Source organism: Marmota monax, unplaced genomic scaffold, assembly GCF_021218885.2.
Source record: "Marmota monax isolate L192 unplaced genomic scaffold, Marmota_monax_Labrador192_F-V1.1 WCK01_AAM20220418_F8-fsc00040, whole genome shotgun sequence".
In the NCBI taxonomy this organism is placed as follows: domain Eukaryota; kingdom Metazoa; phylum Chordata; class Mammalia; order Rodentia; family Sciuridae; genus Marmota; species Marmota monax.
This window is the reverse complement of record NW_026692782.1, coordinates 12163182-12187671: the sequence shown is the minus strand read 5'-3', so window position 1 is coordinate 12187671 and position 24490 is coordinate 12163182. Positions and strand designations below refer to the sequence as shown.

Here is a 24490-nt window from a genome sequence, read left to right as displayed (position 1 = left end):
AGCATCTGGAGAGCACTCCCAGTCGGCAGCTGCAGGCGTGAGTCTGGTGTAGTGAATCCAGGGACCTATCTCTGCAAACTTTACTGCAGTTGAGGTGGATAAAATAACAGTGAAAGGGCCCTTCCAAACAAGTTCAGGGGTTGAATATTTCATTCTTTGACTCAGACTCAATTTCCAGGCTTGAAGGAGTGTGCACCTGGGTCAAACTTACTGACAATCTTTCTCTAACCCATTGGTTGAGAACCTGTAAAATTTTCCCTAAGACCTGAAGCTGTCGACTCAGGGTTAATTTTCCTATCTCTCTTAAGTCTCCCTGTACTCCCGTAATAAGGGGGGGGCCTCCCCTATATTATCTCAAAAGAAAAGAATCCAGTCCTCCTAGTGGGAGTAGATCTAACCCACAACAGTGTAATAGGGAGAAGTTCATCACAATGTAAGTGAGTCTCCTGACACAGCTTTCCCAATTGAGCCTTAAAGTTCTGTTCATCCTTTGAACTTTACTAGAACTCTGCAGCCTATAGGCAGTACATAACTTTCATCTGATATTTAAACTCTTGGTCAGTAATCGTAACACTTCTGCCCAAAAGCTGGCCCATTGTCTGAGCCAATAATTATTGGGACACCAAATCTGGGAATAATTTCACAGAGAAGCATCCTAGTATTTCCCTAGCCTTTTCAGTGCGGGTGGGAAAGGCTTTCACCTAGAAAGAGTATGAACACACAAAAACCAAAAGTTATTTATAGCCCGGTGAGCTTGGTAGTTCAGTGAAGTTTACTTCCAAGTCTTCAAAGGTGCTCCTCCTATAGTTTGGGTTGTTAGCACAAACCTCATATTGTTTGCAGATCATCCAAGTGTTGCTTGTGAGCCAGAGGACATAGAAATGTTGACTCAGAACTGCCTCAAGTGCTGTATGTCCAACATATTTTCCTGCAAAACTGTTTGATAAAGGCTGGGGCTAGAATCTCCGGGATGGCTGTTCCAGCCATCAGAAAATTTCCACCATCCACCTGGGAGAAAATTTTCTTTTTCAGTCTTAAATCACTTACTTTCATGTTGGGAGTATGTGGGCTCCCTTTCTGTTAGCTAGTCGGCCAGGCAGAAGGGCAGCATTTAAACCTGGGACTGGATTTTCTTCCCGTTTCTTGCAGACAGCTAACCTGGCCTCTCTGTTAGCTCTCTGGTTGCCCTGAGAAACTGCAGTGTTTCCTTTTCGATGACCTTGGCAATATATAATCACAACCTTCCTGGGAGCCCACAGTGCACCCAAAAGTTTAAGAATTTCTTGTCCATCTATCATGTCCCCCCTTTTTTTTTCTCCTGAGTTAATTAGCCTACATAAGGCCCTATGAACATGAAGGGTAGCGAATGCATATTTTGAGTCTATGTAAAATATTCACACAGACTCCTGCTGTCAACTGAGGTACTCGAGTCAAAGCAATAAGTTTTACTTTTTGTGCCGAAGTTTCCTGAGGCAGACGTTCTGCCTCGACAGTAGAGTCCAGAGTGACCATTGTACATCCAGCAAAACATAATTCATCTTTTATGAAACTGCTTCCATCTATGAAGTACTCTGCATCAGCGTCCTCGAGAGGCTGGTCTGTTAGGTCTGATCTGCTGGAGAACACTTCACCCATGACCTCAACACATTAGTGATCAGGTTTTCCAGGTCCAATGGGCAGCAAAGTTGCTGGGTTTAGAGTTCTGACAACCTCAGCATGTGGGTTTTTACATAACATGCCCTGATATTTGACTATTCCTTCATTGGTCAACCAATAGTGTCCTTTATATTTTAACAATGTCAAAATTGAATGAGGAACTCTGACAACCAGTTCTTGTCCCATGGCCAGTTTATCAGCTTCTAACATCAGAAGAGCTGTGGCTGCAAGAGCCTATAAACAAGGTGGCCAGCCCTGGGCTATAGAGTCCAGCTGTTTGGACAAATAAGCCACTAGACGGTGCCATGTCCCCAGTATCTGAGTCAAAACTCCCACAGCCACTCCAGACAGATCATGGACATACAGAAAGAAAGGCTTTGTGAGGTCAGGGAGCCCTAATCCAGGTGTACTGGTGAGTGCTTGTTTAATGTCCTCAAAGGCCTTTTTGTTTAGTTGACCCACTTTGTGGCTTCATAGAGGGCTTTCATCATAACTGAAAGTTGGGGATCCATATATGGCTGAACCCAGTAGCCCCCAAGAATTCTCTAGTCTGAAGGCAGGTTGAAGGGACTGGAATTGAGCAGATCTCCTGTTTCTTTTGAGGCCCAGTTGCTAATTATCTGTTCTGTTGCTGAGTCAGATGGTAACCGAAGTATTTGACCTTTTTCTTGATAGATATGGGCTTTTAAGTCAGAGTCCAGTACTGTCCCAAGGATGGTGTACTCAAGCCCCTGGGAGGAACTGTCATTTAGGGAAGGGAGGCGTACATAGAGCCTCTTGTGCTTTAAGATGCAGGAATTTTTTTGTTATCTCCCAGTGCAGGATCTTGGCTGCTAGGATTCTCCAACTCTTAAATCTAATGTAAATCTTAGCAGAGACTGATGACCTGGGACATCATTTGTATAAAAGGCACCTATGTCAATCTTGCCATGGGCCGTCTGTCAAGGTTGGAGGGCAGTGGTGTGGTCCCGTGCAGGTCCTGGCGTGGCAGTCACATTGTGCCCACCTAGGTGTTTCTCCTTGTCTGTGTGGCTTTTCTCCTCTTGTCAGATGGGAGCCTGCTCTAATTGTCTATAGTAGCTGCCCCGATTGTGTTTTTGTTCAGTATGCCTACCCAGTATGCCATGCCACTCTGTGGCCCTTTCTGCTGGTGGCTCACAGCGTGTGGCTTGGAGCCAGGGTGGCATGTCCTTTTGGAGTGAGCACCCTATGGCCCACTACTGGCTGTTAACATGAACATATTCCTGGTTCATTTGGAGGCTTGCAGCAGCTGAGCCCTCCTGAGGCGCTGGGTCCCGTGCATCAGATGCAGTTCTGTGTGTCTATGGGACCCCTGCCATATTCATCAATCATCAACTTCCGAACAAGTGGGAAGAAACTGAAAGGAGGGACTGGGGCCAAAACATTGACTCCTTCTCTGTTCAAGGCTTAGCATTTGAGCATGGCAGTGGGTGCTTGTCTGCCGGGGCCACTGGAGGCTTCCCCTTTTGTCTGGCCACGCTTTTTTTTTTTTCTTATAAACATTTGGACCATTGTCTTTGTTCTAGTGAGACTCCCCTTTGAGTGACCTCTGGGTTTGTGGTGAGGGCTGCTCTAAGGAGATCCATCCTCCTTTTTATCTTTCTGGTCTGCCTGTCTTTGAGTCTCTGGATCTCGATTGATGAAAACTGTGGGGGCCACCTTAATCAGCTCACCGGCACACTTCTCAGTAAAGTCCTCTAGGATTGTAATTTTTGGCAAATGGCTCTCTGAACCTGTCCACAAAGGTTGCACTGATCACCTGTCACTTGCACCTGTGCATTTTTTCACTGACAAACTTGCATTGCGGCTGCATGTTTGTATGGTGCCCCTCTTCCCCCCGGGCACCTCTGGGCAGGGAGAGGGGTGGCAGCGGCAGTGGCCTGGACATTTAGCTCTGAGTCAGTTGGGCACATCTCTTATGATCATTGCTGCCAGTTTCATAGGGCAGAGGGGCCTTAGGCAGATGTGGGGCCAACAGAAATGTTCAGGGCTATCAAGGGTGTGAGAAGGAGATGCTGGAGCAGCGGGAGGCTTATCTGGGCTCTGTTTGTCTGCAGATGCGCTCCGCTAGGGCTAGGGCTCAGGGCTGGCTCCGATTCCTTCTAACTCTTGGACACAGACAGTGTGCTTTGTTCTCTCTCTCTTTTTTTCTTTTCTTTTTAGACTTTCTATGAGGGCTTCTTGACATCTCTTTATTTTAGAACTTCTTCTTTGTTGGGGCCCCAGCCTAGGTCTGGATAATGGGCTGCATCAGATCAGTCATGGCCCAGGGTTTCTCCGTGTAGGAGGGAGTATGATTTTCCAGCTTATGAGCTCAATGGTGGAGAAAGGCTGGCACACAAAACTGCCTTGTCTCCCTCAGGCATTTCCCTCTGGTCAACATGGGCAGGTCCTTTAGTCCCTTGCAGGGGCATCTGGAGAGTTCTCATCTGTAGGTTGTGGCTCTGGTCTTGGGACAAATCTCCCACCTTCATCTTGGGAGGTGAAAGAGTCTTTGGTCCTAGGAAGCCTTTGGCTCTGAAGACATCACAGAGGAAGGAAGAGCCAGTATTGGGAGCCATCATTTGTTTCCTCTGAGGACAAGGGGAGCTAGGGGACAGTCTGTTGTCCCTGTGGTCTTGGCAAAGTTGGTCATGGGTCCTCTTCTGGCTCACGGGGAAAACTGTTTCCTTTCCTGTCTTTCCTAGTCAGGTTTTCTGCTTAGCTGCTTTCCGCTGGGTCTTAGAGACCACTATGCTCCTGGCCAACATCAGCTTGGACTGTCCATCTAGACAGGCTCTCAACCAAGGGGGCTGTTTCTGTACTATCTCTTGCCAGCAATCAATATAAGAGAAATGGTTCAGGGGTTCCAACAGCAATCAAAGGACCTCAGCAATGACTCTCTCATCTAATGATCCTTCTGGTGGCCTGCCCACATCTTGGGTGGGCCACCCTAATTCACAGAGTATGCAACCTTTGTGGAGTGAGTCTCACCCCACAGTTACCAGGAAAACCTTCCTAAAGGTTTCTAACACACATTTCAGAAGGCTCAGTTTCCTTAGTGTGCCTCCTGTGTTCCACCCTGCATCAGTGTCGCACACTTAGAACAAAACACACTTAGGACAAGACTCGCTTCGTCCATCTCCAGCTGCTCCCCTCGCGGGGACTTAGGGCCCTCTTAGCCTTGTGGGTCGGTATCAGCCCCCGACCTGGAGCTTTCACCTAGACATTGGTTGGGGAAATTCCGCCATAGACTGTATGAGGTGCCACGGAACCGCGGATCAGGACTCTGCACTCGCTTCGGCCCTCGGGTTGGGTCGGAACCCTTCCCTTTGTCTGTCTCATTCACACACTTTCCCACAGACATGGCCAGGACAGAATTTCTATACCGCCCAAATTCCAACAATTCCAAACCAAACAGAAAAGGGAGTCACGGTGTCCCCTCTGCTCGCTGACCCCGAACAGAGACTACTTGGGCGACTCCCTGGGTCCTTTTCAGCTCCAACCACTTTGGAGGGTACTAGGGACCCAACAGAGGGTGATCAAGCCTCTCTCCACCTGCTTAGGCCTCGAAGGGGAAGTCAGGTGGGCTACAAAACCAAATGGACCAGGGTCCTACCTGTTCATATGGGTGGTGCTCCAAAACCCTAATTCTGGTTCCTGCTGCCTGTGGGTTCTGTTGTGCTCCGGGGTGGCAGCCCCAGGGCACTGGGTGAGTCGATCATCCTTCAAGCCAAGAGTGGCCTGGGCGTGCCAAGGGAACCGCTGTCCCCCATCACCCCAGGGAAGCCAGTCCCTGGAGACAAGAGAGGCAGAATAGCCCTCCTTACCTCCTCTGTCCCATCTGGGTCACCAAAAATGTTGTAGGGACAAAGGAGGCAAGGCACCAAAGTTAGCAGGAAACAGTTTTATTTGGCTGCAGCCAGGTTCAGAGGGCACAGCCTGAACCCCGAGTTCAGGAAGTTTCAGAGTTTTCTACCCAGCATGTAAGGGGAGGGGCTCAGAAGTTCACAGTCTGCAGAAGTTCACATAAAAGCAGCTTTTCCTTTCACTGTTCTGGGCAAGTTAACTCTTCAAGGACAACACCTGAGAAGGGGAGAGCTTCTTCTCCCCTTTCTTTCCTCCCCCTGCCAGCTGTTACCATGGAGCCCAATTGTAACTTATCTTAAAAATGTAGACATCTCTGTGAAGCCCAGCTCAAGGCCAGAGGCCTTGTTTGCACATTTCTTCAAAGTACTATACTGGATACGTTTGTGGAAAACTAGTAAGGGGGTGTCCAGCACCTGGAGTGCTGGTATCTTCTCAGACAATGGCCAAGTAAACAGGGTGACATGAACATAGGAAGTTTATCTACATTGGACTCTTGCTGACAGTCCTAAAATCAGCCATGGTGAAGAGGGCTTTTCTGTGGAGAAAGGGGGTGCCACTTCATGAGGACAAAGCCTTTAACATATTATCAGTTATCAATTATATAATTCTTCAACATATGGGTTCTTGGGGGACATCCAATGGCCAAACTATGACAGGATGCAAACTGGTGCAGCTACTTTGAAAAAGTTTGATGTTTTTGCACAAAACTACACATTCTCTTTCCACACAATCCAGCAATTGGTTGGCATTTATTGAAATGTATTGAAAATCTATTTACACACAAAACACCTGCACATAGATATTTGTAGCAGATCTACCAATAGTTGTCAAAACTTGGAAGGAGCAAAGATGCCATTTTTTTTTTCCTGGCTGAAAGCTTTATTGTTTTAGTGATAAGCATTCCAAATACTTTGAGATGATTAAAATAGTTATTTATGGATTACTATAATAAATGTTTTTCAAAAATTGAAATCAACTCAATAATCATACAGACTTTTTCTGTTCACTAAAGACTTCCAAAAATAACTCTTCTGTATTTAAAAACAAAAACCAAAAAACTTCCAAATGTCAAAAGAAAGCTAAGTAATGGCCTAGGCAGGACAAGAAGAAAATTCTGAGCTGGGCAGGGTGGCACACACCTATGACCCCAACAACTCAGGAAGTTGAGGCAAGAGGATTGCAAGCTTGAGGCCAGCTTCAACAATTTAGCGAGACCTTTGGCAATGTATCAAGACCTTGCCTCAAAAAAAAAAAAAAAAAAAAGAAGTGCTGAGGATTTACCTTGATAGTAAAGTGCCCTTGGGTTCAATCTCCAATACGCACCCCACCCCCCAAAAAAACCCAAATTCTGCTTGGGGAAACTGTTGGGATAAATGCTAATGGGTGCCTAGGAAAGCTTGCATTGTGATTAAAAAATTCTCTGAAGACTTTAAGAAGGAAGAAAACAGAGGAAGCTGGCTACTTCCCTTATCTCCAAGCTTTAGGTGAGGATCAAAACAGAGTGCCATTGGTTTTAAAGTTAAAAAAAAAAATGTACTCACTAGAACATTTGAAGAGGGTTTTTTCCAAGATGGTGGAAAAGAGCAGGTCACTTTCCTGGCTGCTCAGTGGTGTGAAACCAAGAAAGCAAACAGACAGTGTCTCAGCAAGGTGGGTGGATGAAAAAAAAAGGAGAGGAGGGACTTTACTGAATTTCATACTGGGCTCTCGAAGCAGATCAGGGACTCAGGAGGTTGGATCCCCCTGCCGCCCCCCAAAAAATAAGGAAGAAATCCCCAGCACCACAGCTGCTGCCACACCCAGAGCGGTCCCTACATGAGCAAAGTGAAGGGATAAGGGAATTAAAGGAACCCTTATTTTTAGGAGGCCCCCGGCACGTCTGGGTAACGGGAGTTTAGAGCTCAACGACAGACACTACCCAACTAAACTGAAATATGGGCTGTTCAATATTCTTGTATGGGAAAGAAGGTGAATCTGTCCTGGCAGTGTGCGGGGCACAGAGGAAGAAACCATTTTGCACCAGCAGCTGAGGGAGTCGATTCCTGGCACACCTGAGTCTGGCCTGAAATACAGGCCTGACAAACCCACACTGCATGACAGAGACTGTGCCTAAATGACCAGGAGAAAATCACACAGGGAGAAAGGTTCACAAAGGGGAAAACTGGTTGTGGAAACCCACCCGGCTCTACCCCACCCCCTCCAATCTGGCTGTTTGTCAGCCAGCTGGGAGAGACCCCCTGGCTGGGAACTTTAAAGTTCAGGGATGGGAGAGATTGAGTTTGGATACTAAACCCAAGACCAGAAAATGTGGGGTCCACAGATGAGAGAGTAGACTAAGGATTGGATCCTCCATTATATGAGTGGAACCAGGGGAGATCCAGCATGGGCCTGCAATTTCTGGGCTCAGGAGGTGCACTGATTTAAAATCTCCAGACCAACAGGCATTCAGCAAAGAGCCTGGAGCCCATCAAAGCCTGACCACCCCCCATCCAGGAGTTCCACCTACGGGATTGCCTCTCTCACACCTGAGGGTGGAGCAAGCACCACACTCCAGGAAACCCCACCTAATGCGGCTGAGAAGGGAAGTTGAGAAACTTCTGAGCTCCTACATAAACAATGCTTTAAGTTTTCATCGAGATTTCTTTTTCCCTGTTTTTCTTTTCTGTTTAATTGTGACCTTAAAGGTTCATGAACATTTATACTTACTTGTATTTGTTTTCTTATTTCTAGCATTTTGGAAACCAGTACTTTTTCATGTATCAGTTTTTTGAGACTAGGATGTTTGATTATTATATTTCAGTTTTGTTTTGAATACTTTTATTTTTAAAATTTTACTTCATATATATTTACATATTTTTTCTCCCACTTATCTGTTTTTCTTTTCTTCTGCTAACAGTCAATCTCTTTTGCTCTTTGTTTTCATTCTTCCTTTAATTTTTTTACTTTTTCTTCTCTCCTCCTCCCTCACAATCATCGCATTCAACATCATTTCTGTTCTTTCTCTGTCCACCTTTTGAAATTGCAAACACTTTTGCAATTACTATTTTTATTGTAGGCAATAACTGATCATATCATTTCTATTTATTGTGATGGTATTGTAGATGTCATAACAGGAACTATTTGGTTTAATGCTGTATATTGTCTGCATTGGTTATTGTTATTATTTGTCTCCCCCTAAATGGTGAGGAACTGGAAACCTTCAGGGACATTATAAGTCTACAGGATGGAAACTCTACTGCCTCATATCCATACTGTTATATGGGGTAGACACACAAACAACATGAAAAAGCAAGGGAACAAATCGCCCCAAACAAACCAAGATACTTAAATAACAGAATCTATTGACACCACAGAGAAAGAAATGTCAGATAAGGAGTTTAAAATGTACATAGTTGAACTAATCTGTGAGTAGAGGACTATGTAAGGAGTGAAATCAGAGAGAAAATACAGGAAATACACTTCAATGAAGAGATAGAGGTTCTGAAAAGAAAATCAAACCGAAATCCTCAAGATGAAAGACTCAATAAACCAAATTAGAAATCCAATGGAAAGCATCACCAACATCTAGACCATGTGGAATATAGAGTTTTAGGCAATGAAGACAAATATAATCTTTTTACCGGGATTGAACTCAGGGGCTCTCAACCACTGAGCCACATCCCCAGCCCTATTTTGTATTTTATTTAGAGACAGGGTCCCACTGAGTTGCTTAGCCCCTCACTTTTGCTGAGGCTGGCTTTGAACTTGTGATCCTCCTGCCTCAGCCTCCTGAGCCGCTGGGATTAGCGGTGTGCTCCACCATACCCAGCTATAATAATGAAAATAAAGATGACCATGGATAAAAAATGTTAACTCCCAAGAAATATGGGATTACCTAAAAAGACCAAATTTAAGATTTGTTGGGATAGATGAAGGCTTGGAGATACAAACCAAAGAATGGACAGTCTTTTCAATGAAATCATAACAGAAAATTTCCTAAACCTAAAGAATGTAATGAAAAAACAGATACTGAGGCTTACACAAATACACAAAATTACAACAGACCCACACCAAGGCACATTATAATGAAAATGCCTAACCTACAGAATAAGGATGGAATTTTAAAGGCTGTGAGATAAAAATATCAGATTACATACAGGGGAAAACCTATATGTAATCAGATCTCAGCTAATTTCTCAACTCAGACCCTGAAAGCTAGGAGGTTCTGAAATAACATATGCAACGCTCTGAAAGAAAATGGATGCGAACAAAGAATCCTATACCCAGCAAAATAAAGGTTCAGAATCGATGATGAAATAAAAACCTTCAATAATAAACAAAAGTTAAAAGAATTCACAACTAGAAAACCTGCACTACCGAACATATTCAATAAAATATTTTATGGAGAAGAAATGAAAAATAAAAGTGAAAACTATCAAAGGGAGTTATACATCAACAAGACATAAGAATTGTAAAATACTAATGCCCCAAACAATGGAGCACCTATGTACATCAAACAAACCCTTCTCAATTTCAAGAATCAAATAGATCACAACACAATAATAATGGGTGACTTTAACACATTTCTGTCTCCACTGGATAGATCCTCCAAACAAAAACTAAATAAAGAAGCTATAGAACTAAAAAGTACAATTAATAATTTAGACTTAACAGACATATAGAATATTTCATCTAACAAAGACTGAGTATACTTTCTTTTCAGCAGCACATGGAGACTTCTCTAAAATATGTAATGTCTTAGGCCCCAAAGCAACTCTTAGAAATACTAAAAGTAGAGATAATACCTTGTATTCTATCAGATCATAATGGAATGAAATTAGAAATCAATGATTAAATTAAAATTAGAAGCTACTTTAATACCTGGAGACTACATAATATGAATGAATGGCCAATGGCTAATGGAAGAAACCAGGGTGAAATAAAAAAAATGCTTAGAGGTAAATGAGAATAACAATACAAAATATCAAAATCTCTGTGACAGTTCTAAGAGGAAAGTTCTTTGCATTGAGCTCATTCATTAAAAGGATAGAAAGTCACCAAATAAATAACCTAACATTATATTTCAAAGCCCTAGAAAAAGAACAACCCACAATAAAAAATTTAAAAAAAAAAGCCCTAGAAAAAGAAAAGCAAACCAACACTAAAAGTAGTAGAAGACAAGAAATAATCAAAATAAAAGCTGAAATAAATGAAACTGAAACAAAAAAAAACAAACCCCCAAATCGACAAAAAGTTGGTGTCTTTGAAAACAATAAATAAAATTGATAAACCCTTAGCCAAGCTAATGAAGAGAAAGAGAGAAATAACTCAAATTACTAAAATTCATGATGAAAAAGAAAATATCATGATGGACACTACTACAATACAGACAATAATCAGAAACTATTTAAAAATTTATACATTAATAAAATAGAAAATCTTGAAGACATCAACAAATTTCCAGTAGAAACATATGACCTACCCAAATTGAATCAGGAGAGCCCTAGAAAATTCAAACAGATCAATTTCAAGCAAAGAAATTAAAGATGGCACCAAAAGCCCTGTAACAAAGGAAAAAGCCCAGGACCAGACAGATTCTCAGCTGAGTTCTTCCAGACCCTCAAAAAAGAACTGACACCAATCCTCCTCAAATCATTCCATGAAACAGAAAAGGCAGGAACACAAACTCATTCTGTGAAGCTAGTATCACCAAACCAGGCAAAGACACATCAAGGAAATACAACTTCAGACCAATATCTCACATGAATATAGATGCAAAAATTCCTAATAAAATACTGGCAAATCACATTCAAAAACATATTAAAGACATAGTGCACCACAATCAAGTGGGGTTCATCCCAGGGATGCAAAGTTGGTTCAATATCCAAAAATCAATAAAAGTAATTTATCACATCAACAGACTTAAAGACAAGAATCACATGATTATCTCAATAGATGCAGAAAAAGCATTTGACAAAATACAGCATCATTCATGTTCAAAACACCAGCAAAACCTAGGGATGGATAGGAATATACCTCAACATTGTAGAAGTTATATACGCTAAACCCAAGGTCAATATCATTCTAAATGGAGGAAAATGGAAAGCATTCCCTCTAAAAACTGGAACAAGATAGAGAAGCCCTTCTTCACCACCTATATTCTAGTCCTTGAAACTCTAGCCAGAGCAATTAGACACCAGAAAGAAATTAAAGGTATAAGAACAGGAAAAGAAGAATTCAAACTATCCCTTTTTGCCCATGAAATGATTGTCTATTTAGAAGACCCAAAAAAACTCCACCAGGAAACTTCTAGAACTCATAGATGAATTCAGAAAAATAGCTGGATATAAAAATAACACCCATAAATCAATTATGTTCCTATACATTAGTGATAAATCAACTAAAAGAGAAATTAGGAAAACTATCCCATTCATAAAACCCTTGAAAAAAATAAAATACTTGGGAATCAATCTAACAAAAGAGGTGGAAGACCTCTACAACAAGAACTACAGAAGTCAATAAAGAAAGAAACGGAAGAAAACCATAGAAGATGGAAAGATCTCCCATGTTCTGGTATAGGCAGAATTAATATTGTCAAAATCGCCATACTACCAAAATCACTATACAGATTTAATGCAATTCCTATTAAAAGTCCAATGACATTCTTCATAGCAATTGAAAAGGCAGTGATGAAATTCATTTGGAAAAATAAGAGGCCCAGAATAGACAAAGCAATCCTAAGTGAGAAAAGTGAAGCAGCAGCCAGCACAATACCAGACCTTAAATTATACTACAGAGCTATAATAACAAAACGGCATGGTATTGGCACCAAAACAGATATGAAGACCAATGTTACAGAATAGAAGACACAGAGACAAACCCACACAAATACAATTATCTCATACTAGACAAAGGCGCCATAAACATACCTTGGAGAAGTGACAGCCTCTTCAATAAATGGTTCTGGGAAATCCATATGTAGCAAAATGAAATGAAACCCTTCTCTCTCACCCTGCATAAAACTCAACTCAAAGTGGATCAAGGACCTACGCATTAGACCAGAGACCCTGTGCCTACTAGGAAAAAATGTAGGCCCAAACCTTGGCATAGAAACCAAATTCCTCAACATCACTCCTAAAGCACAAGTAAAATCAAGAATCAACAAATGGGATAGTATTAACCTAAAAAGCTTCTTCACAGCAAAGGAAACAATCAATAATGTGAAGAAAGAGCCTACAGAATGGAAGAAAAATCTTGCTATCTTCACCTCAGACAAAGCATTCATCTCCAGAACATATAAAGAACTTAAAAAAGCTTAATGCCAAAAAAACAAATAACCCAATCAAGATACGGGCAAAGTAACTGAACAGGCACTTCACAGAAGAAGAAATACAATGGTCAACAAATACATGAAAAAATGTTCAACATCTCTAGCAACTGGAGAAATGCAAGTTAAAACTACACTGAGATTCCATCTCACTCCCTTCAGAATAATAATTATCAAGAACACAAGTAACAATAAATGTTGGGAAGGATGTGGGGGATAAGGTACACTCATTCATTTCTGGTGGGACTGCAAATGGCTTCAACCGCTCTGGAATGCAGTATGAAAATTCCTCAGAAAACTTGGAATGGAACCACCATTTGACCCAGTTATCCCACTCCTTAGGATATACCCAAAAGACTTAAAAATCAGCATACTCTGTTGACATGTCCACATCAATGTTTATAGCAGCTCAATTCACAATAACAATCTAGTTGCCCTTCAACAGATGAGTGGATAAAGAAAATGTGGTATATATACACAATGGAATACTACTCAGCCATACGGAAGAATGAAATTACCGCATTTGCCAGTAAATGGATGGAACTGGACACTATCATGCTGAGTGAAAAAAGCCAATCCCCAAAAAACAAAGGCCAAACGTTCTCTCATATGCGGATGCTAACTCACAACAAGCAGGTAGGGGAAGGAAGAACAGAAGTTCACTGGATTAGACAAAGGGCAATGAAAGGAAAGGGGGGGTGGGAATAGGAAAGACAGTCAAATGCGTGGGTCATCCCCTATGTTCATGCATGAATACACAGCCAGTGTCACTCCGCATCATGTACAACCACAAGAATGGGAAGTTATACTCCACTATGTATAATATGTCAAAATGCATTCTACTGTCATGTGTAACTAAAAAGAACGAATAAAATTTAAAACAAAAACCATCTGAAGAACTCCAGCTGTGCAATGGGCCTGCAGCCTATCCTATATATATTCCTCCTGCTTAGAGATATGGGGCAGCTCTCCATTGTATCCCCGCCTACTGTCACCAAAGAGTGTGTGAGTAATAAAATATCCCAAACCCTCATGTTCTTTCTTTTGGATTGGGAAACAGGAAGCTCGCGGGCATCTGCAGCCCTGGAGTTGATCAGAAGCATTTTCCCCGTGACACTTTTGATTCATATATTTCACGAAGGCAGCTAGCTTTGCTTTGCTTTTCAGTGCTTAGTCTGAGATGAAATGCCAGAAACCCACAGCTTCAGGAGGAAAAGTGCTTTCATGATCTGCAGTGCAAGCCACAAACAGGATTTTCTGATAGAGGCTTCAAAGCTTGAAGAGATGAGAAAAGCTGGGCATGTGCTCCACCAGACACTCTGCAAACAGGGAAGGAGGCCTCTGCACCTGTAAAGTGTCCTTTCCCTACTTTTAGAAAGCAACAGATTTCATGCTTTGATTATTTCCTCTTGAGAACAGCTTTAAGGATTTTTTTTTTCTCAAAAGACTTAAAAGTAAAACTCAGGGAGAAAAGGTGGCCCATTTGAGGGGGGAGGCCCTTCCTTAGCACCGGCCTCAAAAGTGGGAGGCTCATTGAGGTGGGTGACTAAGGGAACTCACAAACTTAACGCTGGGCTGAAAAGAAACCACAGAGATAGAGAGAGGCAGAAACTGAGAACATAATAAAGAAATAATCCATCAGAGACGCACCAGCTTGACTGACAGTGGCGACAGTCGCCTCTGCTGAAGGGAGGGGGGAGCTCAGGCAGAGACAGAGGGCAGCAGATGGGGGGAGATGGGCTTGGGGAAGCTGTGAGAAGTTGGTAGAGGAAGTGGTTGAGTAAAAATTGACCCAAGTGCTCACCATGGACAGGTAGTGGAGCGGGAATTGGAGTCGTGGGCGCAGGAACCACTTATAAGCACCGTGCACGGCGGCCAGAGGAGAGAGAGGACTCCTAAAGGAGGCAGCCAGCGAACCCAGCAGTCACCTGACCTGATCCCCAGAGTGCCTGCACCGGAGTGGTTGAAATAGGCCCCAAGAACACTGTGCCTGGAGCATACGGGCTCTGGATTCCAAGGAGAAAGCTCCCGAGCTGCTGGTGCCCCATGAGAGCTATGGGGAGACGCCGTAAAGGCCACACGGAGCATCTGCACCCAAGGGCTGACACCGCCATTCATAGTCGTAGTGTGAATGTGAAACCCGGGGACGTTTAGTTCTTCCTGTGCCCTAAAAGTGCGTTTTACCAGAGGCCCCTGAAATCCAGAGGTCCTGCCCAGAGGCACCTCTCCAGCAGTAGAGGTCAAGGGTCAAATCTCAGATAGGCCCCCGACAGAGTTCCAAAGACCAGTCGAGACTAAACCCCAGCCGCTGGAGCTTCCAGTTTAGGACGCCTCACCACTCCCGTTCCGAGAAGGCAGTTTGCCAGCATTTATGGGTTAATCCACCCTCCACTGGGAGAGCTACTGAGAGCTAATCCACAAGATCAAAACTTAGCAAACCGCTGTCCTTGACCCGAGGGTTACAGAGCCCCAAAATAAATATAAACAACGAAAGTCCATCTCTGCCAACAGTTTTGACCACCTCAGTGGAAAGGAGCCCTTTATTCATGATTAAGATTTTTTTTTCTTTGTTTCCCCATATTCCCCCTATTTTTTTCATATTTGTGCCCTTTAAAATTTTTGTTCAAAAATAATTTTATTATTTTTACTTTTTATTTTGCAAAATATACATATTCATATAATTTAACTTTCATTTCAATTGCTTTCTTCTGCCACGGGATCTGTTTATTATTTAGCCTTGGTTTGACTTCGGTGGGGTATAATTATGCCTCAGTTTGAGTTGTTCAGGTCTTACATTTGCTTGTTTGTTTGTACCTTAGGTTTGTCCTTATTGCCTCTTCTTCACTCTCTTCCACCACTAATTACCAAGTTTTCCTATTCTCTCTTCTTCTCTTTCATTTTTAATTACTTTTAGTTACATTTTTATTCCTCCTTCTTTATAGTCATCACCTTCTACCTCTCTCCTGCCTCTCCTCTGTTCACATTTCTAAGTATTTCAAGCTCTCTCTTGCCTTCCTGCCCTATTTTCTCTTCACTTAAGAAACCATAAGGGACTGGGGATGTGGCTCAAGCGGTAGTGCGCTCGCCTGGCATGCGTGCGGCCTGGGTTCGATCCTCAGCACCACATACAAACAAAGATGTTGTGTCCACCAAAAACTAAAATAAATAAATAAATATTAAAATTTTTTTAAAAAAGAAAAGAAACCATAATCCCACTAATAGAATAATATAGTTTATGTAATTCCTACCAATTTGTGTTGTTGTGATTAATAATACAGTGGATGATATAGTAGATACCTGCTGCTTAATGCCTGATCTAGTCCACAGTTTTTTGTTTGTTTGTTTGTTTTACTGTTGGTGCTGATGTTAAATGCTGACCCCACCTTTTCTATATAGGTGGCAATTAGTGCTATAGACATCCCAGTAGACTTTGAACATTTGTCTTAAAGTTGTACAGCTGTTGCTAACATTAGTACTATCCCTGGCTCTCTGCTTCCCCTAAGAGGGGCTAGAAAGTTATTGGGACATTTTAAGTTCACAGAGTAGAGACCCTGATACTGAAAAATATCCTCAACTCAGCCAAGTAACAACAAATCTAATGCCACACACAATCTAACAATACTTCAACAGATGGACTTGGGGAGAGAAAAAACCCAAACCAGCCATCAGGCCCCAAGAGGGAATAATCAGAGGGGGACATCAGGTTCCCTTATGGATATCTACTCACACATCAAAAACAGAGAGCAGACCCAGGATGAAATAGATAACTACACACGAAAGGACTTGTGTATGAAAGAGGAAGGGGAATCCATCTCAGTGTTTGTACAAGATCTCTGAAAACATGAGGAAACAGGTAAATGAATCTCCTCCCAAATTTCACAACCCCTTTGTCTCTTATCCCATAATGGAGTTTTGCTCAGTCATAAAGAAGAATGAAATTATGGCATTTTCTAGTAAATGGACATAAGCCAGACTCAGAAATTCAATGTTTTCTCTCATATGTGAAAGCTAGAGCAAAATAAGGGAGAGCAGGTAGGGATCAGAAATCATAAAGATATCAGTGGAGTAGATGAGTAAAACACATCAGTAATCCTGACATTCTAGCAATACTGAGTCATGTAATCCATGAGTATGGAAGACCTTTTCATTCACTAACATTTTCTTTCATTTCTTTTTAGTTTTACCTGTACAGATCTTTTGTCTCCCTGCTGTGGTTTATTTCTGGTATTTGTAGGCTATTATAAATAGAGTTGCTTTCTTAATTCTCTTTTTGGGTTGTTTATTGATAGTGTACAGGAAAAACCAATTTTTATGTTGACTTATTTTTCTGCAATGCTCTGAATTTGTTTATTCATTCTAATTGATTTTTGCAGCATCTTTGGAATTTTCTACACATAAGATTATGTCATCAACAACAGAGATAATTTTATTTTTCCTTTCTAATTTGAATGACTTTATTTCTCTTGTCTAATTGCTCTGGCTAAAACTGTCTATACTAGTTTGAATAGAAATGGAATAGTGTCACTTCATGTCTTGTTCCTCAGATAACGAAATCTTTTAGCATTTTATTCTTAAATATGTCAACTTTTTAAATTTTCATGTATGGCTTTTATTATATTGAGGTCATTTTCTTCTATTCCTAGTTTGTTGAATATTTTTGTTGAATTTTGTTAAATGATTTTTCTGCATTAATGGAGGCAAGGATGATAATGTGGGTTTTGCCTTTCATTCTGTAATGTGTTCATTACATTGATTAATTTTCATCTGTCGAACTATCCCTGCATTCCAGCAATAAATCCCACTTGATCCTGATGGAGCAATTTACTACTATTGTGCTGAAAAGTTTTGCAATAATAGGCTGTGTCAGTGAGCTCTTTATTGCTCTGACAAAATACCTGAAGTGTCTGTTCATATCTTTGACCCATTTTTAAGTTGGGTTTTTCATTTATTTATTGTTGAATTTTAAGAGTCCCTTGTATATTTGGGATTCCAGTTCCTTATCAGATCAGAATTTAGCCAAGTTTCTCAGTCTGTAACTTGTCTTTTCATTCTCTGCATTGTGAAATTGCATGGAATGTATAAATGAAATTGGGAAGAACTCACAGCTTGACAATATTGAGTCTTCATCTCCATGTACATGGACTATCTCTCCATTTATTTTGACTTTTATTAGATTTTATATCAGACTTACTTTCTAAGTCATGTGCATATTTTGTTAGTTTGTGCCTAAGTATTCATTTTTCTATTTTTGGCAAAAATATTAATGGTATGTTTTTAATTCAAGTTCCACTTGCTCATTGCTCATATATAAGACTATTGGAGTTTGTGTATAAACATTGTATTCTGAAACCTTGTTATAATTGACTCTTGGTTCTAAGAGCTTTTTGTTGTTGATAATGATGATAATTCTATGGCTTTTTTTTTTTTTACATAGTCGATCCTGTCGTCTGTAATCAGAAATTTTTATTTTTACCTTCTCAGTGTGTATGCATTAACTTCTAGGATCAAATTGACTAGGAATGGTGTGAGTGGACATTCTTGTGTTGTTCCTGATTTTAGTGTGAAAGCATCTAGCTTAGGTTAGCTGTAGATTTTCAATTTTTCTTTTAATTTTTCAATCTTCTTCATTGATCTATATGATATTTAGAAGTGTGTTGTTTATTCTCCAAGCATTTTAGGGCTTTCCCTTTATCTTTCTTTTGTACATTTGTAGTTTAATTCCATTGGTGTCTGAGAGTATACTTGGTATGATTTATATCCTTTACATTTTGTAAATATGTGTTTTGTGGCCCAGAACATGGTCTATCTTGATGAATATTCCAAGGGAGCCTCACAATAATATGTATTCTTTGGTTGTTGGATGAAATATTCTATGAATGTCAATTAGACCCAGCTGATAGATGGTGTGGAGTTCAACTGTGTCCTCAATGATTTTCTACAAGCTCGGTCTTTTCATTATCAATAGATGGCTGTTGAAATCTCCATCTATAATATTGGATTCTACTGGATTCTTCTATTTCTCTTTCCAGTTCTATCAGATTCTGCCTCCCACATCTTGTCAGTCTTGTGCTGTGCATACACATAAGGAATTTTGATGTCTTTCTGGAAAATTAACCTTCTTGTTGTTATATATTGCTCCTCTTCATCTCTGATAAACCTCCAAACTCTAAAGTCTGCTTTGTCTGAAATTAATATAGCTATTCCACCTGTCTAGAATGGTTATTCCAGACATTACATCATATCTGTGTGCAGGGTTAGGGTTAACATAGTGTATCTTTCTCAATCCATCTGCTTTTAATCAATGTTTGCCTAAATTGATTGGACTTTTTTCTGAAACACCATGTAGTTGAGTTTTGTTTGTTTATTTACTCTGAGAATATTTATCTTTTAAAAGGTGATTTATATCATTGATGTACTATAATTGTTGATACAGTTAATTGTCTACCATGATTTTTACTGTCTTGTTTGTTTCCTTTGAATTTGGCCTTTGTGTGTGTGTGGTTTTTTTTTGTGTGTGTGTGTGTGTGGTGCTGCTGGGGATTGAACCCAGGTCCTTGTGCATTTGAGGCACGCACTTTACCAACTGAGCTATACCCCCAGCTACATATCTTTGTGAATAGTAGAAGTAACTTAAAACAGTGTGGTCTCAATTCTTCCCTCTATTCCTTATGACATTGCTATCATTCGTTGCAGTTATCAACAAGTTATGATTACTAGATTAAGTGTTGCTATTATTACTTTGAACAAAACTTTATCTGTTAGATCAAGCAAGAATAAATAAAATAGCTAGGCATGGTGGTGCTCACCTGTAATCCCAGTGACTCAGGAGGCTGAGGCAGGAGGATCCCAAGCCTGAGACCAGCCTCAGCAATTTATCAAGTCCCACAGAGATTCAGCAAGATCCTATCTCAAAATAAAACAATCGAAAGGGCTTGGGATGTAGCTCAGTGGTAAAGCACCCCTGGGTTCAATGCCCAGTCCATAGTCCCCTCACCCCAAAAACAAAGAATAAGTAAACTAAAGAACTTCATCTGACTTTCACTTATTCCTTCTGTGCTCTTAGTTTTCCTTTATAAATCTGAGTTTTTGACTTACACCATTTTCCTTCTTCTGAAGAAATTTTCAAAAACATTTCTTGCAAGGCAGGTCTACGGGCCACAAATTCTCTCAGTTTATTTTTTCCTAAGAGAGCCTTTATTTCTTGTTCAGTTCTGTTTCATATTTTTCCTGGATACTGAATTCTATGTTGGTAGATTTTTTTTTCTTCTAGACCTTCATCCTTTCACTCAGCCTGCCTCCTGCTTGCATACTTTCCTCAATAGAAGCACAATGTTCTTTTCTTTGCTTTATGCAGAAAGATGGTTTTTCTCTCAATTTCCATCCCCCCCCCACCCCCAGAGGGGAATCTAGCTTGGGACCTTGTACATCTCTGTCTTCTTTCAATATTTTCTTTTTCTTTGTTTATGTGCAGCTTGAGGAATGTCCACGTGTAGTTTGCGGGGCGGGTTTTCCCTCTTGTTTGCTATTTGCACAATTTCATAGATCTGCAAGCTGGTGTTGGTCATTGATTTTGCTTCTGTTCCACCCCCCACACACACCTTTTTTTCCTTCCGAGGTATCCATTACATGTTACTCCTTCTAAAATTGTTCCACTGTTCTTTTTTAATATCTATTTTTTAGTTATAGGTGGACATAATACCTTTATTGTATTTTATATGCTGCTGAGGATCAAACCCAGTGCCTCATGTTTGCTAGTCGAGCACTTTACCTCTGAGCCACAACCCCAGCCCTTCCACTGTTCTTTTTTTAAAAAAAAATTTTGTTTTAATTAGTTATATATGACAGCAGAATGCACCATGATATATCATACATAAATGGAGTACGATTTCTCATTTTTCTGATTGTACATGATGTACAATCATATACAATAGGATAATGATGTCTGATTCAGTCTACTATGTTCCTACCCCCATATACTTCCCTTCCCTTCACACCCCTCTACCTAATCTAAAGTAACTCTATTCTTCCCTCAACTCCTTCACCACCACCCTTATTGTGAGTTAGCATCCACAAATCAGAGAAAACATTTGGCCTTTGGATTTTGGGGAATGGCTTATTTCGCTTAGCACGATAGTCTCCATTTGCCTGAAAATGCCATAATTTCATTCTTCTTTAAGACTGAGTAATATTCCATTTTGTATGTATACCACATTTTCTTTATCCATTCATCTGTTGCAGGGCACCTAGGTTGGCTCCACAGTTTAGCAATTGTGAGTTGAGCTGCTGTAAACATGGATGTGGCCTTGTCACTGTAATATGCTGATTTTAAGTCCTTTGGGTATAAACCTAAAAATGGGATACCTGGGTAAAATGGTGGTTCCATTTGAGCACGTGAGCAGCAGGCCACTTACCCATAGGCACAGCCCTGGGTGTGAGGCCATGTGTTGCAGTCCTGCGATTGCTCCACTACCTGCACCTCGATTTCTCGATACAAGGACCGTTAGCTGAAATTGCTTTGGTGGCTGCCTGTAATCTGCTTAGCTACTGCCTGAGTATATGTACATGGTAACTGTGCAATAAAATCAGACCTGCTTCCTGCTTGGTCTTCAGAAGTCTTGATTAGCAACTCTGCAGCCACACTGTGCTATCCTCTACCCTGTTCTGTGGATGAGAGAGAGCCCACGTGGTGTCTTTACTATTTTTACATAATTTTGTTGAAAAAATGAACTGGGTAAAGGACTTGAGCTAAGGAGAACTTTTGCATGAGGCTTTATGTTCATCTGGCTTGGAAGGTATGTTTATTGTTTGTGTAGCTAAAATTTCTACTGTTGTCTATGTCATCTCCCCTGTTGTCTTTGTAAATAAAGTCTGAGAAATTCTCCTGAGTAATTTTTAAATATATTTTTAGTTGTCAATGGACCTTTATTTTATTCATTTATATGTAGTGCTGAGAATTGAACCCAGGGCCTCACACCTGCTAGGCAAGCACTCTACCACTGGGCTGCAACCCTAGCCCCTCCTGATTTTCTTCCTTTCTCTTCTCCTCTATTCCTTTTTCCTGATTTATTCTAAGCATGTTTTTTCCTCTGAAGCAAAATACAAGCTCATAGGGATATGGACATCTTAATACACCCAGTCAATACTTCATTTTATTATAACCGTTTTACTGTTTCCCTACAGAAGTGCAAGTTTCTTGGAGCAGGTTCTACGTATTTTAACCTTTGTAGACATTATGATTGGTACATAATCAATGATCAATAAATTCTTAAAAAAGTATTGTAAGCAAGGGACTAATAAACACTGTCTGCTCTTTTCCTCCTCAAATAGGTCTTCCTTCGAGGTAAAGTCTCTCACTTCCAGTGGTTCTTAATGCTGACTCACAAGAGAATCACTTTGAAGGAATTTTTAAAATATATGTTGGGCCAGGTGAGGTGGCACACACCAGCAGCGAGTTCAAAGCCAGCCTCAGCAAGAGCAAAGTGCTAAGCAACTCAGTGTTGTGTTGGGTTCTGCAAAACAAAAACAAACAAACAAACAAAAAAAAAAAAACAGTCAACATGAAGGGAAAATGGACTATTTCAACATATATATGATGTAAAACAGGAACCAAATGGGCATTTTAGAACCCCCAATTCCACTATCTGATATGAAAAATTCACTTGGATAATCATAAGAGAAATTAAACATAGCAGAAGAAAGTGAGCTGGAAGAGAGATTTTTTAAAAAATCGAAAGGAGAAAGGAACTGAAAGAAATGAAGGAAAAGTATCTCAGTGACCTACAGAAAAATACGGGTTACATGTGGAAATGGAGACCAAGAAGTGGCTAAAAAAGGGGAAGGGTAAAAAAAAAAAAAGGCTGATATTTTCTCAAATGCAGTGAAAAACATCAACTCACAGATTAAGAAACTTGGAAACTCCCTCCCCCCCAAGAAAGATAAACATAAAAAAAAAAATGCTACCCAGGAACATTACAGTCCATGGTAAAGAGGAAGTTTGGTACATAAAACATTTTTTGTGCATTCATAGGAACAATGATATAAAAGGTAGATGATATAAAATAGTGGAGAAAATGATAAATCTATATTCAATATCATGAATTTAGACAAAAAATATTCTTAAAGTATTGCCAGCGGGGCATGGTGCACATGCCTGTATTCCCAGCAACTTGGGGGGCTGAGGCAGCAGGATCTAAATTTCCAGGGTAGCCTGGGCAACTTAGAGACCCTGTCTCAAAATAAAACATATGTGTTTTTAAAAAAATATAATTTATTTTTTAGTTGTGATTGGACACAATACCTTTTGCTTATTTATTTTTATATGGTGCTGAGGATCGAACCCAGGGCCCCGCATGTGCTAGGCAAGCACTCTACCGCTGAGCCACAACCCCAGCCCTCAAAATAAAACATATGTTTTTTAAAAAAGGACTGGGGATATGCTCAGTGGTAGAGGGCCCCCCCCCAGGCTCCCGCCAGTTTTAATTCTCGATCTTGTTAAAAAGAAAGAAAAGGGGGGGGGGGGACAACCTTACCAAGTCAAATCTAGCAATATGTATTTACATCATAATACATCACAAGTGAAATTTAGTGGATATAACATTTGAAAGACAAACTCATTGATTATTTTAATGGCGTAAGAGAGGAAAACTACGAAATCATCTCAACAGATGCAGAAAAATATCATTTGACCAATTTCAACAACTGTTCATGATGACAATTCTTAACAAACTAGGGATGGAAGGGAATTTAACCTGATAATAAGCATCCTATCTAACAGTGATATTGGATGATTTCCTTCTAAGATTGGAAATAAGACAAGTATGTCTGCTTCAACCACTTTAACATTTAACACTGAAAGTCCTAGGCAGGGCAATTAAGCAAGATGAAAAAAGTGTGTGAAGATTGAGGGAGAAAGAAAACTAAGTTTGTTTTCAGCTACACAGAGTGTGGTTGCTTATACACAGAATCCTAAAGAATCTACAAAATAAAACTGGAAATAATATACAAATTTAACAAGATCATAGAATACAAGACCAATGCACAAAAATCAATTGTGTGATTGAACTCAGGGGCACTTAACCACTGAGCCATATCCCCAGCCCTATTTTGTATTTTATTTAGAGACAGGGCCTCACTGTTGCTTAGAGCCTCACCACTACTGACTTTGAACTGTGATCCTCTTGTGTCAGCCTCCCAAGCCGCTGGGATTACAGGCGTGCACCACCGTGCCTGGCCATCAATTGAACTTGCATGTAGGAGTAAAAACACCAATTTTAAAACAAAAGAATCCAAGCCAATTCCACTAACAATAACATTAAATATATTTAAGAATAGCAATTCTACATCACGTACAACCAGAAGAATGAGTGAGAAGTTACACTCCATTTATGTATTGTGTGTCAAAATGCATTCTACTGTCATTATAATTAGAAAAAATTTTCAAATTAAAAAAATATATTTAAGAATACACTTAAAAATGATGTGCAAGACTCAATCTTGTAAAATATTTTCACTGAGAGTTTGCAAAACACTGTCAAACTTCAGAAGACAGAAATACATAAATCTTTGATGAATTATAAGACCCCAAAATGGTTAAATGCTAATTCTTCGCATTGATATCTGTATTCAATGCTATTCCAATTTAAAACCCAGCATTCTTGG

The 24490-nt window shown here is 40.4% G+C and overlaps 1 non-coding gene across 1 annotated transcript; it reads right to left on the bottom strand.

The window, feature by feature from the left end:
* Nucleotides 1-19357: 19357 nt before the first annotated feature.
* Nucleotides 19358-19427, bottom strand: Trnal-caa (transfer RNA leucine (anticodon CAA)). The gene has a single exon. It is a non-coding gene; the product is annotated as a tRNA-Leu (tRNA).
* Between the last annotated feature and the right edge of the window lie 5063 nt (nucleotides 19428-24490).